General features: G+C 32.7%; 1 protein-coding gene across 3 annotated transcripts in view; it reads left to right on the forward strand.

The window, feature by feature from the left end:
- Positions 1-13189, forward strand: part of LOC119832680 — a 92407-nt gene that overhangs the window by 16200 nt on the left and 63018 nt on the right. For 2 of the 3 annotated variants that reach the window (XM_038356392.1, XM_038356391.1), the window contains exon 1: positions 8545-8702. The exons of the other annotated variant lie outside the window; for it this stretch is intronic. The gene's annotated coding sequence lies outside the window, so the exon portion shown is untranslated. Of the gene's footprint in view, positions 1-8544; positions 8703-13189 lie in introns of those variants that run through there. 3 annotated transcript variants of the gene reach the window in all.

Raw genomic sequence — 13189 nt, forward strand, 5'->3', positions numbered from 1 at the left:
CAAACATATATAAGATACTCTTATTAGACCTCACTCAATAATTCCTAAAATAAAACCATCGAACATTCAAACAATTTCTGGATAATTCCATCAAATGGCTTTTATCTTTATTTTCAGTTTTAGTTTAATATCAAAATGTTTATAAATGTATGAAACATTTAAAAGAATAGATATATATGGACTGTGTGGTGGGATTTGGAAAGAGGAAATAAACAAAATATTGTTTTATGCAGATACATAAAACATTCCGATTTACAAATTTTTTCTTTATGAGTGTTTCAACTTTTGATAAATATATGTTCAATTACATTTAAAATAATCCATATTCCTTTTTATATGGGAATCTTGCTAGACTGCCAGGCTCCCCGGGAAAGAGGTTGTGGGGTATGTCGAATCCCTACTGGCTAAAACCCCACTGTGTTCCGTCGAGTCGCATAAGTGAATGGTACATGGGTGCTTGTTAGAATTTCGCGATAATCTATACTAATATTATAAAGCTGAAGAGTTTGTTCGTTTGAACGCATTAATCTTAGGAACTACTGGTCCGATTTGAAAAATTCTTTCAGTTTTCAGCCCATTTATTGAGGAAGAGAGAGGCTATATATGTACCACGGGCGAAGCCGGGGGGGACCGCTAGTAATCTATATACCCTAAAATATGCTCTAAACACTTACGAGAATAACTTTACTGTAACTAATCCAATAATTTTCATTACAGGTAAGTGGCGATGGACAAACAAACGGATATAATTACAACAAACACAAATAGATTAATGTCACAGTATAAACAAGCAAATCGAGGTCAAGCAAACACCAGTCAGTAGTCACTGTATGTATGTTTAAAAAAAGCCTCAAACAATGGTGGTTAGATTCACTGTTTACTCACATTTCTGTCAAGTAAAGAAATACGAAAAATGTAGAATAAACGCTCGTCAGCTATCGTGTCGGGATTTATTCTGTTACTATTAACGCCCCGCGATTTCACCCGCGTAAGTCTGTATCCCGTAGGAATATCGGGATGAAAAGTTGCCTATTAGTTATTCCAGTTGTCCAGCTATCTACGTGCCAAATTTCATTGCAATCGGTTCAGTAGTTTTTACGTGAAAGAGCAACAAACACACACACATCCTTACAAACTTTCGCATTTATAATATCAGTAGGATAGGAGATTTTTCTTCTACTCTTAATTAAGGCCCCAAAAGGATAGGACTTCGGCAAAGTCCGATGTTTATCTATACTTATATACCAACAATATTTATCTGAATAGTAGTAGAATGTTTAAACGCGCGAATCGCAGAAATTACTGGACTGATTAAAAAAATACATTCTCCGTTGTATATGAGTGCTATATACATATGTCTATGTCATATACCATGTATATGTTGCGGGGGAATCCGGGGCGGATCGCTAGTTTAATAATAATCATACTGTTGCTGTTATTTCATATTCGTTTTATGTTTCGTCCCATAGCATTAATAATCAAAGTTATGTACATTTTATCTGTAAAATAAATTGTCTCAAACGAATACTAAATAAGCCTTCTAGAATATTTACAGAAACGTCAGTAGGTAAGTGAATAAAATCAGATGTTATAAACGAATCCGTCCGAAATCCGAAATTAAATTGAAATTTAATCTGAAAACTGGAGATTATCAAAGGGCTAGTTCAAAATCTCTAAAAGATTGATACAGTAATCTGAATAATTGGATTCGAAGGTAGTTCGTGTTTGAGTTTCGGGGATTTGATAAAACTCGTCCATTTTTCAACGTTACGATGTTGAAGTTTCTGCTTGCAACGCGACTGTTTTATTTTACGAGTGTTAATTAAAAGTTGATCAGAAAAGCCAGCATATTATTTAGTATTAGTTTATAAATTAACGCCAGACAAAATACGTTAAAAATGAAAAGGGGCCATGAAGATTAGTTTGATCGTAATAACTGAAAATCAGTATTGAGGTGTTCTTCCTCAAATATACTGAGTGGCATCCTCTTTTGCGCATGCAACCACGCGTAATTTATATTAATTTATTTATTTCTTTTTTCATTCTCTTATTATGTTTTTTTTCATTTATTATTTTTTATGTATTTGTGTGTTAAAATAAATAGCTCTTTCTTTCTTTCAATAAGAATGTTTAATTGATATAGTCAGTTGATAACAAATCGCGGCCAGTCACAAAGACTATTAATTAAGTGAGGGTAGCTGCGGCGAACATTGAAAAATCAACGTTTGAAAACGAGGGCGCAATACGTAGGAATGCACCAAATTTCTCAGTGATTTTAAGTTGAAATTTTTTGGGATTCGATAACTCAACAAGTTCTGACACGTTATGCAAATATCTGCATTATATTTTTTTGTGTCATAGCGGGCAACTGAGCTGGTGGTTCGCCTGATGATAAACGATCACCACCGCCCATTAAACATTCGCAGAGACACCATGTGCTGCCTGATTTTAAGGAGTAAGATTACGAAACACATCCGTACCATTTCACAACGGTTTTCTGTGGGGGTGTGGTACACAGTGCGAGCTGGCCCAATTCGTGCCGAAGCGTGCTTGATTCTATTCATCGAAAATATTATTTTCGAAACAATTTTCAACCATTAGAGTATTTAAATACAGTTGATATCTAATAATCAACTGTATTTTAAATTAAATGTGTGTACATAACCAATTCCTGACAACTCAAACTGAGCTTTGAAAGTTTTTAAATCACCTCTCTTCGTTCGGTCTTTTTCTTCTGAATCAAGTTTGAGTTTGGGACTGTGGCGGTAAACATTTAGGTATATTTTACTTTAAAAAAATATGTTAACAAATTTTGTAGCTACATAGTAGGAGTCATAGGTAACAGACAACATATTGATGGGACAAAAAACTGGATAGACTGTTTGAATGATTGCCTATAAATGGACATAAAGTCAAATGAATCAACGAAGCGAAGACAGAAAGGCGAGTTTTTTTATATATGTTTTTTTTAAATACTTACAACGATATAAATAAGCTTACATATTACATACTTATCATATAAATGTTGTACCAGTAGTCAAAGATGTACACGTCACTTAATATTTTCTCTTAAATCTTATCTACCTTAACATAATAAAGAGGAAACTTATGTTTTTTGTAACGTTTTTACGCAAAAACCGCTGGACCGATTTCAAAAATTCTTTCACTATTAGAAAGCTGCTACTTCACTGAGTGACATAAACTATATATGTACCATGGGCTAACAGCTAGTATGTCAGTAAAAACGAAAAATTCAAAGCAAATTTTTAAGAAAATGTTGGCAGCACCAGGTAAAAGTTGGTAACCGTTTGATAGTGGTTGTTGAGATAACGATGTCTCACTCCGACCCAGCACTCACTGAGTTGAATCTTAAGATGAAATACTCGATGTATATGTCGCTGTGAAATTATAAAACCGTTAGATTATAATATACCCGGGAAACATTGCGATCCGTAACATTTACTTACAATTTAACGCATTATTTTTCATAAAATAAATCTATCTATGAGAAACCGTCTCTACCATCGATTCTAAATCTAGTGTTTATTGTGTGGTCATGAAATAAGCTTACTGATTTTTTTTAGTCATGTCTATCTATCTAAATATTTCACTCCCACCAGCTTTATGAATAAATTTTATTTATTATAGATATAGAATATATTAAACATTATTGCCACCAATAAACTTACATACTAACAACTAACGATGATATATATCCACCATCCTATCCTGCTAATATTACAAATGCGAAAGTTTGTGACGATGGATGTATGTGTATGTGTATGTTTGTCTCTTTCACGCAAAACTACTGAACCGATTGCAATGAAATTTGGCACGTACATAGCTGGATAACTGGAATAACACATGGGCAAATTTTAAGCACGATTTTCCTACAGGATACAGACTTACGTGACTAAGTGCTCAGCTAGTAGTTATTCTTTCATTCCTACTTAAGCACTAAGCAGTGAATTTTTTATAGGATACATTTAAGACATTTAAGTTCAAAAGCAGAGGAAATCGTCTGAAAGCGAATACGCAAATATTTTTCTAACGAACCGCCATAAAAATTAAGAACCCACATTAAGAGGAAATCCAAAAATTATGTTTAATGTTCTTTAAATCTCTTCGTGTTTTTGTCCGTCGAAAATAAAATTATTTTCTACTTTCGTCCTAAAACCGAAGGAGGCTCTTAAATCGAGTGTTCATTTTTTTGTTTTTTATGTTGTTAAACGAATACTAAACTAAAAGCGATTTCACAATCCTTGTTTAAAACATATCCTTCCGATAAAATGAAACACAATCAAATAATAATGTCACTTCTAAAATATCAAAAAGAACATTAGAACACATTTTTGAATTTGTCGTTTAATTCGATAATCGATGGACAAATTTTAATGTAGGATCCATCCTATGTCAACTCAATATAAGTCTATCTGTTATAGCTGTGCTTCCCAATTTTAATTATTTTATATTATTTTAATAGAAGAGTAATTAGAGATGTTTATTATACTGACCGAGTAAGCACTTGTGTTAGAGAAAATAAAATAAAACGGTTGTGTCGAGCCAATCGTACTTAGAAAATCACTTTACCACTTAAGTGAGAAAGTTCTTAGCTTCACAAACAATTAATGTGGAAAGCCTGGCAGCTAAGTAAACCTAGTGTTAAACCTAGAATTCGCAAAATATTTACCGACTGCGTCAGAAGTAGGGTAATGTTGTTTAGCGTATTTTTACTGCGTATGTATGTGTATGTCTGACTGTTACAATATTGTGTTCATAACATTTTTGACGGATTTTGACATAAGTATGAGTTAAACTTGAAATTAACAGAATAATTTGTGGTAGTGACAAAGGCTATTATAGAAAATTATCAAATGGCGACCGCATTAAATAAATAAAAGGGAGCTGGCAGTAGGTATTTTTTATGTTAAAATCTGGATATTAAAAATTATGACATCTAAAAAAAAGTTGAAAATATGGTTATTGGCATTGTATTATATTATCTGGCATTATTAAAAAAAACTTACAAATTAGTCTCGCATTGCTAAATTTGTTGCCCTGCCATCTATTGATACAGACGGGAACTGAGTTGCTGCTTTTAGAAGCAAGACAACATAACGCGTGGTATAACTAGTTGTCAATCTTGTAATGTAGATGGCGCGTCAATAAAATGTACAATGCAAAATGTACAATTTCTTTTTGCCATAACATTACGATATTAGAATTTAGAATAATGAATTAATCAATAGTTTGTTTTAAAATTAATAATTTAACGCCACCTTTTTTTAATAATTAGGTATATACATAATTCTATAGGTACATCTTGTACTAATATCATTACATCGAAGGTATAGAAAAAAATTAAGATACATTTATACTAGCTTTTGCCTGCGACTTTACGCGCGCGCTAAATTCGGAGTAGTATAATAGACGTACATACATATAAGGATAATAGGTTTCCACAAATTTTGCTGCTAGATGATACCTTTACCACAAAAAAAATTAAACATAAATATCGCTACTCGCTTCCTGCTGTGTGAAGTCTCAACCAAAGAATGTTCGACCAAGTATGCTTCTAATCTTTTTCGTATATTTCTATTCCTCTAAGCTCAGTGATGGCTTAAATGGGAGTCGATCAATGCTTAGGCGCATATTAGGCCAATCTTACCACATCCTCACAGAAAGTATTATTTGTTAAATACCTAACTAACGTTTCATACAGTGGAGGGCGATCTGGAGACCCATGTAAACCGCTTTATAAAGACGGTAGGTAGGTATCAGCAGGTACCAGAGGACCAGGATAATAGGCACGGATGGAAAATTCCTAATTGTCTTTAATTAAAAGAAGTGTGTTATAATAGTTACAAACAAAAACATAAGAGTATTCTATATTATTCTATGCTAGAATTAGTGTCTATATAAGAATACTGTCTAGTATCTATGATGACGATAATTCCTTAGAACTTAAATGTTAAGCGTTTAATTAAAAACTAGTTGCATGAAGCAGCTGGGTTAAATGCACCTGTCCCATTATGCAATGCCCACATAAATAACAACTTACCTTTTTACCCTATTACATAAAAGATAAAAATAGACAATGGTTCTTAGAGCTTTTAAAATATCGTTGTTTGCGAGTCTATATTGTATAAGAATTAGTTTGTTTTGATCTCAGGAACTACTTGGGCGTTTTATAAAATTCTTTCACATTTGGATGTGTACGTGATATGAGTATAAGCTATGTATGTAGGTACCACGGGCGAATCCGGGGTGATCAGCTTGTAGAAATAAAATTATTCTCATGTAATACACCGTTACAAGCCCCAACTCCTAATCATAATAAAAACGTGAAAAATCCAAATCCTACTAATATTATAAATGCGAAAGTTTGTGAGGATGGATGTATGTGTATGTATATATATCCTCCTCCGCCCAGATATCAAGATTCCTGTTTTATCCCAAGGGAGCGTTTAATCCGGATAAAAATATTCTATCACCCAAGTCAGCTCATACCTATCTGTATACCAAATTTCATCGAAATCCGTTCAGCGTAATTGACTGACAAACATCCAAACAAACAAACTTTCACATTAATAATATTAGTGTGATTCTATTATAATAGATGCGCGCGTAGTTAGAAAAAAATTGCTATTGAAATCAGATGTTTCACTATATAAGACCGCGGTAAAAAATCCGAAAACTCACCACATGGCAAGGGAGGAAAGAATATTTCAAAAAACGAATTTCGAATCGAATCTGAAAATTTAAAAAATTGACGTGGGGCTCATATAGTATATCGGCACAGATAATAATTTAATACTAGATACGTATTGAAATATAGCATTATGTTATCTGTGGTATGGGCACGGAAATTAAGTTTACAATGTTTTTTTCTAGAAAAGTCGTTCTATGAGTAATAAAAACAGGAATTAATGTTGCATATTATGCAGTATACTTTTAAACTTACGATTGTTATGAACCGCATGCATTTATTTACCAACTTAAGCAATTAACGGTAATGCTTCTATAGATACAAGTATTATACAAATACTAGCTGTACCCCGCGGTTTCTCCCGCGTAAGTCCTTATCCCGTAGTAATATCGGGATAATGTATGCCTATATTTTATTCCAGTTGTCCAGCTGTCTACGTACCAAATTTCATTACAATCGGTTCAGTAGTGTTTGCGTGAAAGGGCATCAAACACACACACATCCTTACAAACTTTCGCATTTATAATATTAGTAGGATTTATGTGAATTATGTATTGATCTTAATTTAAATCCAACCAGTAATGCTTACACAATGAACAATCTGGATTCTAAACTAATGCGTTCGAACTGAATTATTTATTGATATAATTAATAGTAAATTTCGTTCTGGCGGGTATATAAGGTGAGTGTCCGTCTGTACGCTACGGTAGCTGCCTTAGTAATACGGTCTTATTCTGATGTCTTACTTTAAATTTGAAAACGATATTTTTGAGTTCAAAATTAATAAGGTGCTCTAATCTTCTTTATTATTATTATTATGTCGATATTTACAAAATTGAAATAACTTGAACATATTAATATATGATATTTATTTTCTCTTAAGAGTGGTACTTAACTAGGTTCATGCTGTTATTTCCATATATTTGTTTTATTATCTTGTAAGAGTTGCACTTTTAAAAACAATTAAGATAAGAAGTTTGTGAATTAATTATTATTATCATATTAGGGTTATGCTGTTTGTGTATCATAAAAAATATCAATTTTATTTTATCATTTTCTCATAAAATATGTTCAACAGTTTGGGAACAAATAAATTGCAATCTATGTTATAGATTAATCAAGTAATCGGATAGTTTAATTGGTTTTAATCACAATTTTTGTGTGAAATAGGTGAGTTTATTGCGAAGTACTAGTGAGATTATAATGTAGGTATAAATGTTTAAATACTTTAAAATGAATTTAAATGTTTCTCTCCTCTCTTGTTTTCTTTCATTTTCATTTATGTACATTGAATAAAGAGAATTGTATTGTAAGATGCAATGATATACGTAAAATGTATAAATATTTCGGTTTTGAATTCTTTATTTAAATTTAATTTTTAGTTTTTATAGTTTTGAAATGCTTTTTATAAATGAGAAATTTTTTGAAAGAATAGAAAAAATTCGATCACGGGGCGGGATTCACACCTGCGTTTCTTGCCTAACCGTAGCAACGCCTAGCCTTTTGGCCGGGATCACGGGATCACGGGACCTATCCCTATCCCGGGATCACGGGTGGCCGAGGCAAGAAACGCAGGTTCGAATCCCTCCCCGTAATCGAATTTTTTCTATTCTTTTAAAAAATGTCTCATTCTTTATTTAATTTCACATAGAATATACAGATATATCACATTTACAGTACATTTTTACATTTAAAGAACGTCGAATTTACTTACAAATAGTGCAAACTCACGATAGCGATCTAAAAGCAATCCCAAAGCAACATAGACCCGTTCAACAGAATACAGGTGCGCTCTTGAAAACTCCAAGTTCAAATTTCAATGCATTTGCTGACTCGCTGAGACACGCCAGTTGTGATCCAACCGTGTGAGTGAATGGTTGTGTTCGTTGAAACACGATTTATTAACTGTTTGTTGTGACATTAACAATGTCTGTTTTTGTGTGTTTGTGATTGTGGAATCTGTGGTCGTTATTTAGTGCGGCATTTCATTTGGGTGAGTGCTTTTTGGTGTTTGTTAATGGGAGAAACAAATGTTATTTATTTGTTTATTGTTTGTCGTACGTGTTTAAAGAAAAGGAGAGAAGAGAGAAATAGACAGATAATGTACAAATAAAAAACTATGTACAATAGACGGGCTTATCGCTTTAGAGCGATTTCTTTCCGACAACCTCGGGTACAATAGAGGAATTATAATATACTGCCATTATTTAAGTATCATCTTGATTTTATTGATTATAAGTAATAATTTAAGATATAAGTTAATAAGTTAGAAAAAGATTGAATGAAAGACGATTGCGTTATTTATGAGTTTGTACATTTAATTTACGGTTGTAAGATTTATTACTTATTACGGTATATTTTTCTTTACTAAGTGAACTAATTGCTTGTCTTAATTAAACTTTTGCGTACTTTCTTCGTGTCATCGATTTGTTAGAAACATTCTAATATTAATAGAGCAGTTTAAATTGCTAAATATTTATATGAAAATACGCACTTTGAGGCGGACATAAAAAAACATCGTTTCGGTAATGTATTCAAGATGTGATAGAAGATTTCATAAACGCAGCTTTCTAGTCTTTCTATTTATTGGATTATGCGAATGTTTGAATTTTTATTTACAGTATTTAATATCTATATTAAAATAGTAATGTATTTTATGAGTTTCTAGAAAAATACTCGTATTCGCTGGGGCTTCGTCCGGCTTGTGCCACGACTCATGTATAAAAGAATTTCGTAAAATTCTTGAATAAATGATGTTCTTGCGTTTGATTTTACGCGAGTATTGTAAATTTAGAAATTAGAGACTCATAACTTTTTAACGGATTTTAAACGCGATTTATTCATTATATGCGATACCCAAACTTACTTCACATCCCCTCCAGTCCAAATACCGTCAAAACTCCATTCTGATCCGATCATGTACAAATTTCAACCTATTAATGAAAGAGATGAAATTACATCTTTACTGCACCACAGAACCTCAATTAAAAAAATATATGGCTAATGCCTTTTTTAAACATTAAATCTGTTAATTAAAGCACACAGTCGCATTTATTGTAATTGAAACTATTTCTATGATTATAAATTCCCAGTCAAATTAGAGAGATGCAAAATCGAATAATTAAAAAGTAAAATAGGTAGCGATTTAGCTACATACTTAGGTACTGATGCACAAAACTACTCTGAGGTTCAAATATTTGAACCTAATTTTTTAATTAATATTAATCATGAGATATTTCCATGAAAATTAAGTTGTAGAACCTGAAAGTTATTTATGGAGTCGATGTTATTTACCTACATAATTTTGGAAAAGTAATAATGCGTAAAACCACAGCGAAACGTTGATAAAATTCCACCATTCATTTCAATTACTCGGAAATATAATATTCATATGTTTATTTCGTGTATATGGGTATGTAACAAATCTCAAATTATTCTTTACATATATTATATAATCTTTATTAGATAACACTACAGGCAGTATTTCAAAACGTAATGACTGCATACTTTTTTTATATCAGAATAATAGTACAGAGTACTGCCGAACAATTTGAATTTTGAATGTCAATATTTTTTTCTATACCACTGATGACTATGATTCACGACCAAAAAGGTTGAAGAAAACATTACAATAGAAACGATGCTGGCCGGTCAGAATAGCTGGCAGGTTTAAAAAAGTTATCTATTCTTTAAAAGTAAGAATCTATTTTGTAAATAAACTATTTATTGCACATTATGTATACATATATTAATTCTATATCATATTATGTAATTTACATAATCTATGGACATAAATTAAAAGTGCATCTCGTTTATGGCCATAATTTTTCCCACCTGCTATCAAGACGTCAGGTCCATATATTAAATGGATAAAATCTTGAAATAGATACTATAATAAAACGATTTTAAATGGATAACCGTAGAATAAAGACTTGGGTAAGCCAATTAATTGTAGCCTTAGAGATATCCTATTATGAATATTCGTTAGTAAGTCTTTTTTATCGAAGTACTAATTCCTTAATTATGTATTCATATTATATAGATATTTCAATAAATATATAGCAATAAATAATAAAGTGAGCAATAAATTAATAAAACGAAGACATCAAGCGAAATGCCGCCTGTATTAAATTCACCTCAAGCATCGGTTCTGTTGTAGAAAATCATTAAAATACCAAGTTTTCAAACATTTATGATTTAAGTAGGTATAATATTTATGGCTTAATTTAAGTTTAATGTGAATAACGTTAATTGCCTATAAAAGCGTCCATTAAATAAGACTTTAGTACCCACGCATTAGTTTGTAAGTATATTTTAAGTGTCATAAATTTAATTGCACATTATTACAGGTACCTTTGAGGGAGCCCAGGAGGGAATTTGGGGATTTCTCGAGCGCGTCAGATTATTATAAGGGAAGGTACCTTACCTATTGCTAAGGAGCTGTTTATATTGGTGGGTGCGCTCACTGGAGCCGCAGAAAATATCGATAATTCTGAAATCGTCAAAATAGCGAAATTTGGCCATCTTGTGTTGTAATTAACCTCTGATATCTTTATCTGACGCGCTCGAGTCATATATTTGAAACATTTTACCCTTTCTTCTTTTTGTGAGCGGGCCCAATTCGTGCCGAAGCATGCTAGACTTCCACAGTAAATTCTCAAAGTCATCTCCATTACAAATGCACCGGATGTCCAATTAAACAAATATCATATACTGCCGGTCCACTTTGCCCGTGGTACATATATAGCCTATAGCCTTCCTCAATAAAGAATTTTTCAAATCAGTAGTTCCTGAGATTAGTGCGCTCAAATAAGCAAACAAAAAAACTCTTCATCTATATAATTGTAGTATAGATAACGTCTCGCTAATACAATATTTTGTATACATTTACTTAGCTACGTGAATTAACATATAGTGCCGGATTTCCTTTGTATAATAGATTAACTGTTATATTTTATAGTATCTACCTACATCTTGAGAAATGCCCTTATAGCAATTACGTATTCCGGTATATATTATTTTATAACTAGCTTTTTCTCGCGGCCTCGCACGCGTTAAAATCGCAGTAAAACCCCTTTCCCCAGTTTTACCTCAGTTGACGCCCACGTACAATTATAAATAGGCTTCTAAATAACAATATAAGATGAACAGGGGCCCTAACAGGTCATGGTCCCTTTAACAAGCATCTCTTTAACTTAGGGATCACTGACAGTTCTGAAGAAACGGCAGCCCACGTGATCATGGAATGCACGGCGGTTGCGGAGTACAGGGCAAGGCATTTGGGTTGCCCTAGGTCCCTCTCTGAGGTTTTCAGCAGCCCTCACAAGCTGCTTAGCTTCATGGAGGAGCTGGGATGGTTCCAGCTTTGACTGGCCCCCTCCTTTTCTTTCAAGCAAAATGGGCGCTTGACGTCGAGTTGCGGAAAACGAGTATTATTATTATTTAACAATATAAGATTCGCGCCAAAACGAAATATAAGGCTGCGTTGACCGAGTTAACAATATAACGGTCGAGTCAGCGCGACGGACCGGTAACTGCCTTACGAGGTGCTTCTCTTCTAGCCTAATGGACTTACATATAGAATATTTGAAATAAACGCATTGTTTTCTAAGAACATTCCAGAGACAAGTTGTAGACTTCACTCGAATCGATTCTTATATCATATATATATATAATCTTGTAAGTAATTATCAAAAAGTTTATGTATTGTGAATATCCAAACATTGATACAATACATTATGTACTAGCTGTGGCCCAAAGCTTCGCCTGCGTCTTGTATCCCATATTTTATTCTTTCAAGGGTAGAATTTATCAAAATCTTTTCTAAGCGGATGCCTACATCATAGTGGTATTTTGCGCTGTGCTATCAACGCACAGTCAGTCAGCTTTGCGTTTAATATATCAAGGTATATTATATACCCCAAACTACAATAATATTAAACATGTAATATGTGAATATATTATCCCATAGGTAACTACTAAATTTCGAATATATTGTTAGAATTAAAACTGTTTAACCAATTAATTAGTCGTACTAAAAATACCTGAATTTTGATAACTTATTTTTTGCCAACTCGAAATAACAGTAGATACTGCGTGAGGCACAGTGAAAACGCCATAAAAATATATCGAAATCAGTTCTATTTACATTCTTACAAGTGCTAAGTATTTCTAATTTATCACTTTTACTTCGTTTGTTTAAACAGAGAAGTAAGTGTTAGTTGGAGGGGATGTGAAATGTATCGAGTATTTTTAGTAGATTATTCATTTATTTATTAACGTCATATATGGATCTTTTGATAATTGTTATATTATAGGGACTGTGACTGGGAAACGCGGTGTTAAATAAAACGATGCAAGATCTAGTTGAAAACCAGCGCCAGACCAACGCCTGGCACAAGCTGAACTAGATACTTTTTGGCGGTACTGTGGGACACGCTATTATTATTTACTTTTGTTTTTATTTTTTTTTAATTTCAT

This window comes from Zerene cesonia, chromosome 15, assembly GCF_012273895.1.
Source record: "Zerene cesonia ecotype Mississippi chromosome 15, Zerene_cesonia_1.1, whole genome shotgun sequence".
NCBI lineage: Eukaryota > Metazoa > Arthropoda > Insecta > Lepidoptera > Pieridae > Zerene > Zerene cesonia.